Source organism: Meriones unguiculatus, chromosome 10 (genome assembly GCF_030254825.1).
Source record: "Meriones unguiculatus strain TT.TT164.6M chromosome 10, Bangor_MerUng_6.1, whole genome shotgun sequence".
Lineage (NCBI taxonomy): Eukaryota > Metazoa > Chordata > Mammalia > Rodentia > Muridae > Meriones > Meriones unguiculatus.
The window spans coordinates 52,652,481-52,665,392 of NC_083358.1; the positions used below are offsets into that span (position 1 = coordinate 52,652,481).

The following is a 12,912-nucleotide window of genomic DNA, read 5'->3' on the forward strand; positions in this document are numbered from 1 at the left end:
GCTCTGGAGCACCTTGCTTGAAGCTGCATGACAGCTAATCAGAAAGCTACCGTGCTAGGTCTCTGTTTTCAGATTATTTAATTAGACGAGTGAACAGTGTCTCTGGCAGATCTGGTGCAACCTTTGTGTTCCTGGGAGGAATGGGATGTAGCCTGCGACCCTGAGAAGAGTGCACCCTGGCTTCACTTGCAGCTTACCAGGTCTGGCTTCCATCAGCGTAAACCTGTTGCTGATTGCAAAGGATGGACCTTTTTGGTGTGTCCTGACTTTCTTTCCAGTCACGGTGAGACAGGGAGCCCCTGCTCCCTCCCCATGCTCAAGAGTAACTGGAGACTTGAGGTAGAAGGGCATCAAGTTTCTGTTAAGAAAACCAAAGCTTGCAGTCAAGTGACCTGGGAAGGGCTAGGACCTCACTGCCGGGTGTAAGGGGCTGTGTGGTACGGGGCTGAAGGGTTTCACTGTCTGCAGAGCTGCTGCACATTACTCTAGAAAGTTTTAGAACATTTCCGAATACAGAGAAGTGGCCATGTTCTGTCTTCCTAGAATCCTGGATGCCTCTCATCCATGTGGCTGTGTGTGTCCTTATCCATTCCATCTTAGCTTGAGGTGGTGCATGGGAGAGTCAGCTTCCTCAGACCAGGCCTGTCACTTCTCAGGCCAGGCACAGAGAGACTGAGGCCAGCTTGATCTTGCTTGCTCCCAGCAGTCTCTGCATGCACAGATACCATGCAGAACCTGGGCGTTCAGGCACACTTGTGAATCATGTAAGAGCTGCTGCAGGAGGTGAAGCAGCAGCCACCGGGTCAGTCAGGCTGAGGAGCTGGAGTGGGGAGGGGAGGGCTGGGAGTCGATCCTTCCAGCACAGCTTTAGGAACAGATCATGTTGATTGTGCTTCTACTGTTTCCCCTGCTAACAAATTATTAAGGTAGATTTCCGCTGGGGCAATGGGCAAGAACTGAGCGTGCACCACACTGGGGGAACGGACAGGAACTGAGCACGCACCAGACTGCACATTCATTTTGAAAATTCTAAGGCCACCTGTGGAAGGCCAGGCAGGGAGCCGTGAATCTTCACGGGCGTTTATCTTATCCCCTGTCTGTGGGATGTCTGGATGGAAACTCCATGGGCTGACCATGCCTAGTTCTTTATTTGGTGTCTACCTTTCAGGAGCTTAATCTAATTACTTTTCACTTTCTCCATCTCTTTCATATGCTTCATGTCTCTCTGATCCCTGGAACTGTGTTCTCAGGAAAGAGAGATTATTCATGCTGCCTCAGGCACCTTAGTAAGAAGGACATTGCGAAATTTAGCTCTTGATACACGCAGGGCGTTTAGTACTTTCTGTGAAAAAGAAGACTGACCTTTACATGGAGGTGAAAACTGGTACTTAAATGTCTGTCAGTGAGTGGCCCTGATGTGCTTTGCTTGTTTTTAAGTTACAGTGAGTGTGGCCACAGAACAGTGGGCGCACAGGCATCCTCAGAACTCTGTAGGGCCTCTACAGAGTTCACCTTGCTACTCACTCTCTGGCTTCGGGGAAGGCTGTGTTACCTGATCTTTAGTTTCTGTATAGACACGGGAGTCCAAGGATTAAGTTGAGCCCTATGGGAATAGGCTGTGTAGGCAAATGCCTACAAGTGGGTGGCTTTAGAGTGCCAAGGCTGCCCTCCAGAGATGTATATATACATTTTGTATGCAAGAGCCCAGCATACAAAATGTATATATACAAAATGTATACTATATATATTTAACAGTGGGTGCCAGACTTTTCCCACTGAAGAGAATATCCCTTGCCTCGGGCTGTCCTGTGATGAAAAATGTGAGGCCAAAAACTTGTGCAGGTGAACCCAATAACAGAAATAGGTGAATATTCAGGTCCGTGAGGAGTGAATGTTCTCCTCTAGGCAGGTGTGGAAGAGAAGATGCCAGCTTCCTTAGGCCTGGCCAGCCAGTTCTAACCAGGGAGGATCAGCCTTAGACGAACATGGACAGAATCTAGGGAAGCAGTGAAACACTGCTCAGTTCTGAAGGGCCAGAGACCAGTGGTTCTCAACCCCTGGGGGGCTGAGCAGCCCCTTTGTGGGAGTTGAATGGCCCTGTCATCAGGGCTTGCCTGATACCATCTACATCGCAGATATTTCCATCCCAATTCATAATAGCAGCAAAATTACAGTTATGAAATAGCAATGAAAATCATTTCATGGTTCTACAACATGAGGAGCTATCTGAGAGGGTCGCAGCGTCAGGAAGGTTGAGAGCCACGGCTCTGGACACACCGGAAGCTGTGCTGCTTGTGGAGTTTCAGTGTCTTTGTGCGCTGACACTTGACTTTTGGACTTAGCATTTGTAAGTCTAGATTTTACTCATACTTGGTTTTTGAGTGAAGTGTGTGTGTGTAGAAAGAGGAAAGCACTGAATATTTATGCCTAGATCAGTGTGTGTGTGGGGGGGGTGGTGAGCATAGATTGCAAACTTGAACCGTCTAGAGGAAAAGGTGAGCACAGCCTCACCTGTAGCGGTGCTGACCTGTGCTTCTGTTGAAAGTGGGGCTTGGGGGAGTCCAGCCAGTCTCACTATATGTTCAGGGCCAGGCCAGCTGACACCCTTTACTTCAGATGACACTCTTCTGATGTCCTATTCGCAAGCCAGGACACTGTGGTGAGGCAGTGGTGAAGAGCTGTTTCCAAGTGTCTTGGAGAAGATGAAGTGTCTGTCATGTAACCTGGAAGATCTTGACTGTGACCTCATCAAGTGGCCGGGCGATCTGTGTGCTTCACACAGACACCAAGTGCAACTCCTGGGTCATCTGCGGGCACTTGTAACTCCGAGACAGCCCTCCTGTTCCCCATTGTTGGATCATTTCTGAGGGGCATTCTGAGACAAGAGCCTCCCTTGTTTGTGGGTGCCAGCTTTGGAAATGACGAGCAAAGTCTCTGTTGCAAAACAGTGTACAGTGTGTAACATGAGGTGGGTGGAGAATAAAAACACTGCCGTGAAGGAAGTAGGAAGTATAACCACAAACATATTAGCTAGAGTAAGAGGCCCATAGCGGCTTTCATGGCCTCTTGTTCTGTACTTTCACACTGTGGCAGCTACACAGATGGAAAGTGATTACTTATGAGATCTGCTTTTAGTTTCTTTCCCAGGATAGGGATGGCATGTCCTTCACCAGGCCCATGGGCAAGTCTGCTAAGCCTCTTGCTGTCTAATTTTAGGTTCTACAGTAGTGTATTTCCCACGAACACAACGCAGACTTTTACAACAATGAAGAGTGCATAATCAAGTGCTTTATTACTTTCGCGGGCTTATATTCGTACAGTTGAGAAGGAGGCCTTTAGGGGACAGATAGTAAAGACCCGAGACTGACTAGGGAGTGCCTGTAAAGTGTGTGTGTGGGGGGACTTCTGCCTTTAGGTCTGCCTGGGACTAACAGGAGGCTCAGGGAGTGTCTGGGATGTTCAAAGAGTGAGACAGGGCCACATCTCTGGGAGCCAGTAGTTGACAGGGAGTTTGTCCTGTTATCATTGGAAATAATGGCCTGGGTTGTATTTTGTCTTTTAAAACTGGATTTTAGTTTTGTCCCAAAAATAGTAAATGTGATCACAGAGATAGGATTGCTTGTTAGTGTGTGCTGCTGCTCCTGAGGATGGGTGGGGAAGGGGGGAGGGTGGGAGCTGGGGGCGGGCTCTTTCATCCTTGGTTTACCTCAGTATCCGTTTTGCTGCTGTTGCTTTTTCTGAATTAATTAAAAATTTCAGCTGGGCATGGTGACGCACAGGCATAGAACTCTCAACTCCTCTCCAGTACCATGTATGCCTGCATGCTGCCATGCTTCTCACCATGAGGACAATGGACTAAACTGTAGTAGTTTGATTCCATACATGGCTGTTCAGTGGCAGGATGAAGGGAACACTGAGCTGCTTCAGCTGGAGAGAAGACACTGGCATGTTTCTTGGCTCATTACAGGTGAGGTAGGAAGGCTGGCTGGAGAATGGCTGACCCGAGAGCAGAGGGTGGGTGTCTCTGTGTGGTTCACTTAACTGGATATGTCCAGAGAGATCTGGTGTTTCCTTTAAAGCTGTAGCTGTTTATTGTACTGAATGCTGCTCTCTGCATTCTGTGGGGCCTGGAGAGATATAATGAGCTTTGTGGCAATGGGAAGCTTGGAAGGGTCTCTGTGAGAAATAACTGTCATTGCCTTTGGGTTAGGGACCGACTTAACCACAGTAACAAATGCCCCACATTAGCAGTTCATTGTGGCTCCTGCGTGAGTGTTACTCTCCTTGGGTCCTAGAAGACAACAATATTTAACCTCATTTTCAGAAGATATTGAAGCTTTGGGAAACTGAAGGACATGTTCAAGGTCATAGGAAGTTCTGCTCCCCTTGTGAATTCTAGCGATGGATAGTGTTGGCTCTAAGGGGCAGGAAATGGGCCTCTCAGGCACAGCCGATGCGCAGGATACTTTCAGGCTCTCTGGTTCAGACAGGGCATTGCTGACAACCAGGTGTATTCCGAATCTTTACAGCAAACAGCCATCAGCTCATAGCAGCCATCAGCTCATAGCAGCAGAGTGTGTAACTCCACAGTTCTACAGGAAGGAGAGTGCAGCGCCCAGGCCACTGGGTCCTTTGGGAGGCTGTGGGCTTCTGCTGTTTCTTTGCCTTATCTGTCACTCTCACCTGTTTCATCATCACTTCTTTCTATAACGCTGTCCCACCTGCATCCGTTTTTCCTTTATTATGATCCTGTGGTTACATTGCCCCCTCCCACTCTTCCATTATCCCAGTAATCCCCCAGGTCAAGATCCCCATGTTCACATCTGTGCAGCCTGTTTTTAGCCACGGGTGTAATTCACTTCCAGGCTTTGGAGATTATGAATCGGGCCCCTGCGGGGGCCACTGTTGGCGTTGCTCCAGCAGGTTCTAGGTCTAAGTCAAGGAGTGCCTTTCATTCTTTCTAAGTCCACCAGGACAGTCCCCTGGGGCCTTTCCCTGGACTGCCTGGCCCTCCGTTCTCTGTCACTGTGCCGTTGATGCCAGCATTCCCCTGTCTGGTTTCCTACTCTCATCCCACCCTTGACTTTGGTTCTCTATGCTTCACACATTTGCCAGTGTGCCTGGATCTCCCTCCCCACTTCTCAGGCTCTTCGTGAACCTTTGCTCAAAGAGCAAAATCTGGGAGAAAAACTCCCAGGTTCCTTCTGCAGGTTCTAGGGCTCTCTGAGCCCTGCACCCCAACTGGCGTTCTGGTCCCAGCTCATCACTGGTCCCTTCTTCCCACTCACGTGGCCACACAGCCCTCCTGCTCATTCTGTTGTTGTTTTGTCTGTGTATGGGGTCGTGTGTAGACAGCAAAGGACAACCTCATGTGTCCCTTCTACCTTCCACTTGAGCTAGGGTCTCTGCTGATCTGGGTGGCTGGCCAGTGAGCATCTAGGAATATGCCTGTCTCTCCCTCTCTTCTCCCTGTAGCTGAGATGACAGATGTATTCCACCATGCTTATGTTTCACATGGATTCTGAACTCAGTTCCTCACCTTGTGCAGCAAATGCTTTACCGATTGGGTTGTCTCCTCAGCCCTTCTTGCTGTTCTTCTCCATGTCCAGGACAGTCTTCTGTGAGATACTGGCTTGGCTCTGTCCTTTTTTCATGCTTCAGATTAAGCTCTACCCTTCATCGATCTCTTTCCTGCCACCCTTGCTGCCCTGCCACTGTCACTTTGTCCTACTTGTTTTCGTGGCCAGGCACATCATACAGCTATACACATAGGCACCATCTGTGTTCCTCTGGGAGAGGTTCATGCATGAGGTCACGGGCAGCAGTGTCTTAGGCCCTGGAGTGATGCCCACGCAAAGTAAGAACTCAGTGAATGAAACCTTGGCTTTAGGCCTTGGTCTGGCTCTCTTTATGGTGCATCCTCTTTGTAGGCAGGCAAGGAGAGGTGTGACATTGTTACATCAGCAAACTCCTCATGTTTCTGACTCCTTTGTAAGTACTGGGGAGCGTGGGGAAATAGAGCCATAGGCAGATAGTTCCTTCCCTCCTTCAGTGAAGGTCAAGGCACCGATCTATTTACCAATCATTTTCCTCCTTGGCAGCATCCTTTCCTGTCCATGCTCAATCACTGCTGCCCTCTTCCTGCCTGAATACAGGCGTGGAGTGCATCTAATGTGGGGATGATTATACTGCATAACCTCCAAACAGCTCTCCCATTCTGCATATGTTTGCCACTCAGCAATGAGGAGCCTGAAGTCTGGGAGCAAGCAATAGCATCTCCATCAGCTTAGCTTGAATCTCCTGAGCAGCCTCTGTGCCAGAGACTGAGGTGATTGGAGGAGGCAGAGTGTATACAGCTCTGGGCCATGCCCTGGAGGGGCTGTGGCTATATCTGTACAATGGACTCATGTTGTGGACCTCACCTTGAGACCCTTTAGACATAGATTCCAGACCTAGATTGCTTGAATCCCATTCTGCATTTTGATTGGGTGTCTCAGTGATTGACATGCATGTAGATATTTAGGAAGTATTGCTGTAGGGAGAGTGGCCAGTGCATGGGTAGTTGCTGTGTGTGGTTTGATTGTGTTGAGAAGAAAAGGAGCAGGAAGCAGGAGCTGTCCGGGGAGCGTTGTCACCTTTTTGTCAGTTTATGAGTGCTTTGTAGGGGCTAGGCATGGGCGTCAGTCAGGAAAAGCCAGCAGAGTGGTAAGTAAGGTCAGCTCGGAAGGAAGGAGTAAATATTTCAGTATGCAGCTGATAATCACAGCTTTCACTTATTGGGCACAGAATAGAGATGTAGTAAATGTAGCCACCATGTGTGGTTCCCAGCATGCTTCAGGCATGTTTCTACTCATTTCTACTTCCAGTGTACTGATTTTGCTACGTTAACTCATTTTAATTCTCTGGGAGGTACAGACAGTTATTCTTCAAGTCTTGTCTTTTCTTTCTCTTTCTTTCTTCCTTTCCTTCTTTCTCTCTCCTACCTCCCTTTCTCCCTCCCTTTCTCCCTCCCTTTCTCCCTCCCTTTCTCCCTCCCTCCCTCCCTCCCTCCCTCCCTTCCTTCCTTCTTTCCTTCCTTCCCTCCTTTTTTTCCTTCCTTCCTTCCTTCCTTCCTTTCTGTCTTTCTTTTCTTGTCTTTCTTTTTCTTTCTTTTTGAAAGGAAACTCACTCCCAGAGCTCAGGTAATCTGCTCCAGGTTGCATTGCTAGTAGATGTTAATTCCTCATCAAAGCCTACTCTGTTAACCCCATGGCCATCATTCATTCCCCCTCCTCTTTCTCTTTCCCTTCCTCTCTCACCCCTTCTCGCTCTCATGTGCGCATGTGTTCATGCCTGTGTGCAGGTACACATTTACATGAGTGAGAGAGATCATGCACTCACGGTACAATCTAGTAATGGTGCTAGAGGATGAACTAGGTGACAAGGGAGCTCAGGGCCTGTGGTGGACAGTAAGGGTGGGGCAGGGGGGCCTGCTTCTGCTTCACCACCTTATTTATTCTCATGCTTTCTCAGGACAAAGTTTCTAACAACTCTAGGTGTTCTCCAAAGAGCAAAGCAATATTCCTGGTTTCTCACACAGCGGTGAGAGACCTGAAAGCCGGAGAAGGGAGGAAGCCAATGGTAACTGGTCTTCTGCTCATGGCTGGAGGGCAAGGTCACCCTCGGTGGGCATTCCCTTCATCATAGTCTTCCTCCTGAGAAGCAGCTTTATTGCTGGGGAGTCTGAGATAGTCATGGTCTGTTCTGTCCAGGTGACTAAAAGATTTTGATCAGTTTTGGACAGGGGTCGTTTTAGGTAGCATTGACAGGGCCAGGAGGGTCCTGTCTCCATGGCGAGTTGCAGCATTGCTCTGCCTGGTCTTGTGTGATACTGCCAGCCTCTGTCTGGAGCCATGCAGCCCTCCACCCGCTGTGCACTGCTAAGGGGCATTGACTTTTCCTGACAGGGATCCTCCATCTGATTTCCATGTCAAAGCAGCTGCCATTTGCTGCGTTGTTGAGCACAGAACAGTCTGCTGGCCCCAACTTTCTTTTCCCATTTTTGTGACTGTGTTTATAAAAGTACCTCCGTGAAGTCAGGAGGGAGTGAAGGGGTGGGGTGTATCCCGGGGAGCAAGTGTGATGAAAATACATGGTAAGAAACTCTAAACAATTTCATTAAACTATTTTTAAGTGAGATATATCAAAGTTAGTTTTACTTGTTTTGTTTTTTACTTTTTGTTGAAGCTATTACTAGAAAATTAAAAACCACACATGTGGCTTGCATTGTATCTGGGACAGCCATCTCCGAGCTCATTTTAGTAGGAGCAGCCTACAAGCCTTGTGCCTGCTGGATTCCGTATTTACCAGGAAAGGACCAATGAATCGATTTCCCGGCTTCTCTCTGCCAGGGCTGCAGTCAGGGGCTCAGCACTGGCATCTGGGCAGCTCTTTCCCTCCTGTCTCTGGGACTCCTTGGTGGGCTCCACATAGCCCTGCCAGCTGGAAGTGACGGCGGTCCTCACATGCCGACCCTTCACCCTGCTCAGCCTTGGGACTCAGGTTTTTACTAAACCGTTTTCTGCTGCGAGGCCCTGAGGTCCATCTGCAGAGAGTCCTATAGCCCCTGCTGTCATCTTAGTTCAGTGCCTAGAACACACTGAGGATGTTGGAGGGGGTCTGTACATCGTGGGCGGTGGAACTTGTGTAGATGGCTTCCAAGCCTCGTTGCTGGCCTGCGATGATGCCTGACATCTTCCTGTTGAGATTTGACCTGTCAGGTGTGCCCCCGTTTGCAGTCACCATGCCACCTCCCACTTTCTGTCTTTGCCTCTGTGTTAGAATGCCATTCAGAGGCATGAGCCAATTGAGTGGAAGGCTGTGGCGATCGGTTAGTATAAACTTCCTCCTGCTGCTGGAGACAGCAGCTCCCCTGGGAATTGGTATGGAAAACTTACTGGATTTGCAAGACATAAATTAATATAGAGCCCCGCCAACCCCCCAATCCCTCACCCCCAGATGGCAAAGGGCCTCATTGCTTTGCCTTGAGAGATGTTTTTAGAAGTCTGTCTCTAGAGTCTTGTTGAGAAGGAAGTTACGTGTAGCATTTCAAGAGAAACCGAAGCAGGGAAGTCTGTTTCCTCAGTCCTCTCCTCCCCGAATACCGCCCTCCTCAATGCCCTTTCATCTTTTCCTTCCCCTCTCTTTTTCCTCTTCCTTCCATGTGCACATTTACATTGGGCCCTGTTTTCAGTGGACTTAATCACTAATGACAAAACTTGCCAGGCAGTTCCCTTAATGGAAAAGCCTTTCTATCTCCCTCCCCTTTCTCCCCCACCATGTTTGCTGTAATGTAACTAAATAGTTTCACAATAAAGTACACCCCCAGTCAACGGAGAAAGTTTTGTACATAAAGCCCCCTTGTAAATGTTCCTCTGAGGAGCAGGGAGTATGGGACGAGGTGCAGATTGATTCAGGTTCCCGTGTGAGCCTGAGTCCCTGGCATTCTCAGCCCTTGTGCCACAGTACCAGACAACAGTGTCTCAGGGAAGGAAGGGGTTAGAATGGCTCACAGTTGGAAGGGGACCTTCCATCATGGAAGGAGTGGGAGGCAGCTGGTTACACTGTCTGCAGTCAGAATGAGTACCGGTACTCGGCTTTCCCCTCTCGCTTTTTAGACTTAGTCCCTGGTTGGCTGCCACTCACATTAGCATTAGTCTTTCCACGGCAGCTGAGATCCACTGGCATGCCCTGTTCCTAGGTGACCCTAGGTCCAGTCATGCGGAGACTCCCAGCTCTCTGCTCACACCAGGCAGACAGCACCACGTTCCCTGTGCCTCAGACTTTGTCCGAGGTATAGGGAGGACCCCCTTTCCTCTGTACGTGTGCAAAAAATGGGAGAGGATGGACATTCTCGGGGTGCTTAGTAGCAGACAGCTGCCAAGGGAGGCTGCTAAATGCCCTGCCACTGCCTTCCCGAGTCTAGCAAGTGTGTCTCCTTCCCGAGTTCAGTCCTTGTGGCTCTGCTCAGAAAACCTTCTCACAAGTGCTTCAGTGGCTGCGGAGCCCCCACTTCTGCCGCGGTGCCTCTGGAAGGTGAGTGTCGAGGGGCGGAGGGAGACTCAGGAATCACCCTTAGGAGTTTTCCTGTGTTCACTGCGATCTGGAATGTGTGTCCTTGGAGATTCGGCTGTCTCAAGGTGTGAGGATGCTGCCCCTTCGGCTTCCAGTCACCATGAAAAGTTGGCCAATAGGAATACGTTTACTGGCCTGCTTTGTCTTGACTCTGGCTTCCTGCCCTCTTATTTATTTATTTATTTACTTTTAAAATCAGCTCTTTTAGGGAGAGCTGCTGGAGCTTCGTGGTAACACAGGGGCAGGGAAGGCACTCTGCGCTTAGAGCAGATCAAGTCGAGGCTCTGTCTAATTCCAGTAAATCCTATGTCTTAAACGGACACGTCAGTCCTTAATGTCTTACTGTGTTGTGGCGCGTGGCTGCCGTTGTGTTTAACAGTTTACAGGGAACATGTCATTTCTTCCTCGTTTGTGTTATTTTTGGTAACATCCAAAGATTGGAGTAAAATGTGCAAGAAGTCTGTGAAGGGCCACTGATGGTTGTGTTCTGAGGCGGCGCAGGGAGGAAGGGGTGGTCTGCTCCATATGAAGGCAGTTGTGTGTTCTGTTGGCCCAGGAGCTAAACACTGTGTGTCCCAAACTTACCTTGGGCGGCCACACTCATGTTCTTCAGTGGCATTTACGACCTTGGAGGGATTCCCACAGTTCTGGATCAGGTTTATTCTCTCAATTCTCTTTCTGCCTTTCTTCATCCTACTTTAGGTTTCCACTTAACAGTTACAGTGTGTGTGAAGAGGGAAGCTGCCGCTGAGGCATCCCAGCCTATGAACAGGTTCCACCTGTATCACCTGGCGGGCTGTTCCACAGGGAGGCAGCCCACAGATTCTGAGGGGAGCCGTGTGGTACTCACTGAAAGGAGAAAGCGAGACCCTGAGGTGTGCCAGTCCTGTGGGTAATGGGTACCTTGGGGTAGCTGTCACAGCATGAGGGGCTGCCTACACAACCCTGCCCCTGCCGTGAGGGGGGAGATAGAAGATGGGTAGGCCAGTTCACCATGGCACACACACAGAAAGGGATATGGCAGATCCCAAAAGAAAGATTTCTCCTAGTTAGGAAGAGAAATCTGGGGACCAGTGGTGCCTCCAGATGAGGGAATTTTTTAGGTCCAGGTTAACAGCTGGTGGGGGGGCATGTCAGGCAATGGTTGCTTCATTACAGTGCTGGGGGAAAAATTAGACAAGGAGAAGTGAAAATGTCGTGGCCAGCAAGTCCAGGGGCCATCCGAGGTGGAACACTTGCTCGGGTACTGCTGAAATGGTCATGAGTGATGAGGCGTTGGTGCTGGCCAGGCTGTGCCTGACAACAGGTGCTCAAGCACACGGGCTGTCCATCAGCACCTTCTAGCAAGGGCGGCGAGCCTGCTCCTCCTGCCGGCCGGGGCTACACGTTAGCTCTTCACTCCATGTCTAGATGTTTCCTGTCGTTCTACTCTAGTGTGTCTGCATGCTTGGATACCCAAATGCAACCAGCCATTACTTTGGACCCAGGAAAAGACCAGCAGAATGGGATCCCTCTGTCCTGTTTCACATGTCAGTACCCTAGGGAAGGCACCTCTCCAGGAGGAAGGCAGTGTACCTCCCACAGAGGTCTACAAGGAAAGCATATACCCCAGGGGCCAAAGGACCCCGCAGGGTGTGGTTGTTACACCAGTAAGTCAGCTGTGCTGTCCCTGCCAATTAACAGCCTGTGACTTGAGAAAAGTGATGTATCCACGGCTGTCTGTAGTGCTGGTATGCGTCAGGAAATCAGCCTCAGGTGCCCCTTCTATTCACACTGCAGACAGCTTTAGAGCTGGTGTAGCCGCACGTGCCTGCAGCCCTGCAGTGTGGCTGTTGGGGCTCACTGGCCTGCCAGCCTCGCTGAAATAGCCGCCTGTTCGTGGAGAGACCTTATCTTAGAGGATGAGGGAGAGGGTTGGGGGCAGGCAAACCAGAAGTTTCCTCTGGCTTCTTCATGTACATGTGATTACACCTACACACATGAACATACACGTACACACTCACAAACCAACGAAGAGGCAAAACCCCGGATGCCAGAGGGAGGAAGGAAAAGCATGAGGTCGGAGCTCCTCAGGCATTGCATAACAGGACACACGATCCCCGCAAGCTCACTGTTTACCAACATGCATCCAGGTGGTGCCGTCTCTGTGCGGAGTGCCGAGTGAGGTGCCACCTTGCTAATCGTGTTTCTTGATGCCCTGCTGGTGCCTCTGATCCTGTCACGACTTTGGTGCTGTGATATGATGGAATCGCATCCAGTGCTCTGCAGCTGGTGGTGGGGAGGAAGCTTGGTCTGACGGGGCTGGGTGGAACTTTCTTCAGGCGCTCCGGTAGGTGTCCTGTGTGGCCCACGTGCCACCCCCAGAGTGTTCTAATTCTTGTTCTGCTTGGATTTGCTGGCAGGAGTCACAAGGCTACAGCACATTCTCGGTGTCTGCGTGTTCAATGGCGGCTTTCTTGGGTCCGGCTCTGCCGTCATTGGCATCGGCATGGCTGATGGTTCCGGTGCCCCTGAAGCAGGTGGCTCTTGCACCTTGTTTTGAACAGAACCTTCACCTCAGGGACTCTGTCTGTCTGTCTGTCGGCTCTTTGCTGTGAGAATGACACGAATGATAGGCTGTCATCATGTTCTGTCCCTCACATGTAGTTCTTAATAGTCTGAGTTGTTTGCTTGTCAATATCCTGTCAATTGAAATTCTGTATATTGACACTACACCCAGATTTTAAGGAAAATTAAGGTTATCATTTATTTTATGTGTTTGGATGTTTTGCTTGCATGAATGTCTATCACTTGTATATG

General features: G+C 49.8%; 1 protein-coding gene across 4 annotated transcripts in view; it reads left to right on the plus strand.

The window, feature by feature from the left end:
- St6galnac3 (ST6 N-acetylgalactosaminide alpha-2,6-sialyltransferase 3) overlaps nucleotides 1–12,912 on the plus strand; it is a 478,904-nt gene that overhangs the window by 29,143 nt on the left and 436,849 nt on the right. The window lies entirely within an intron of this gene.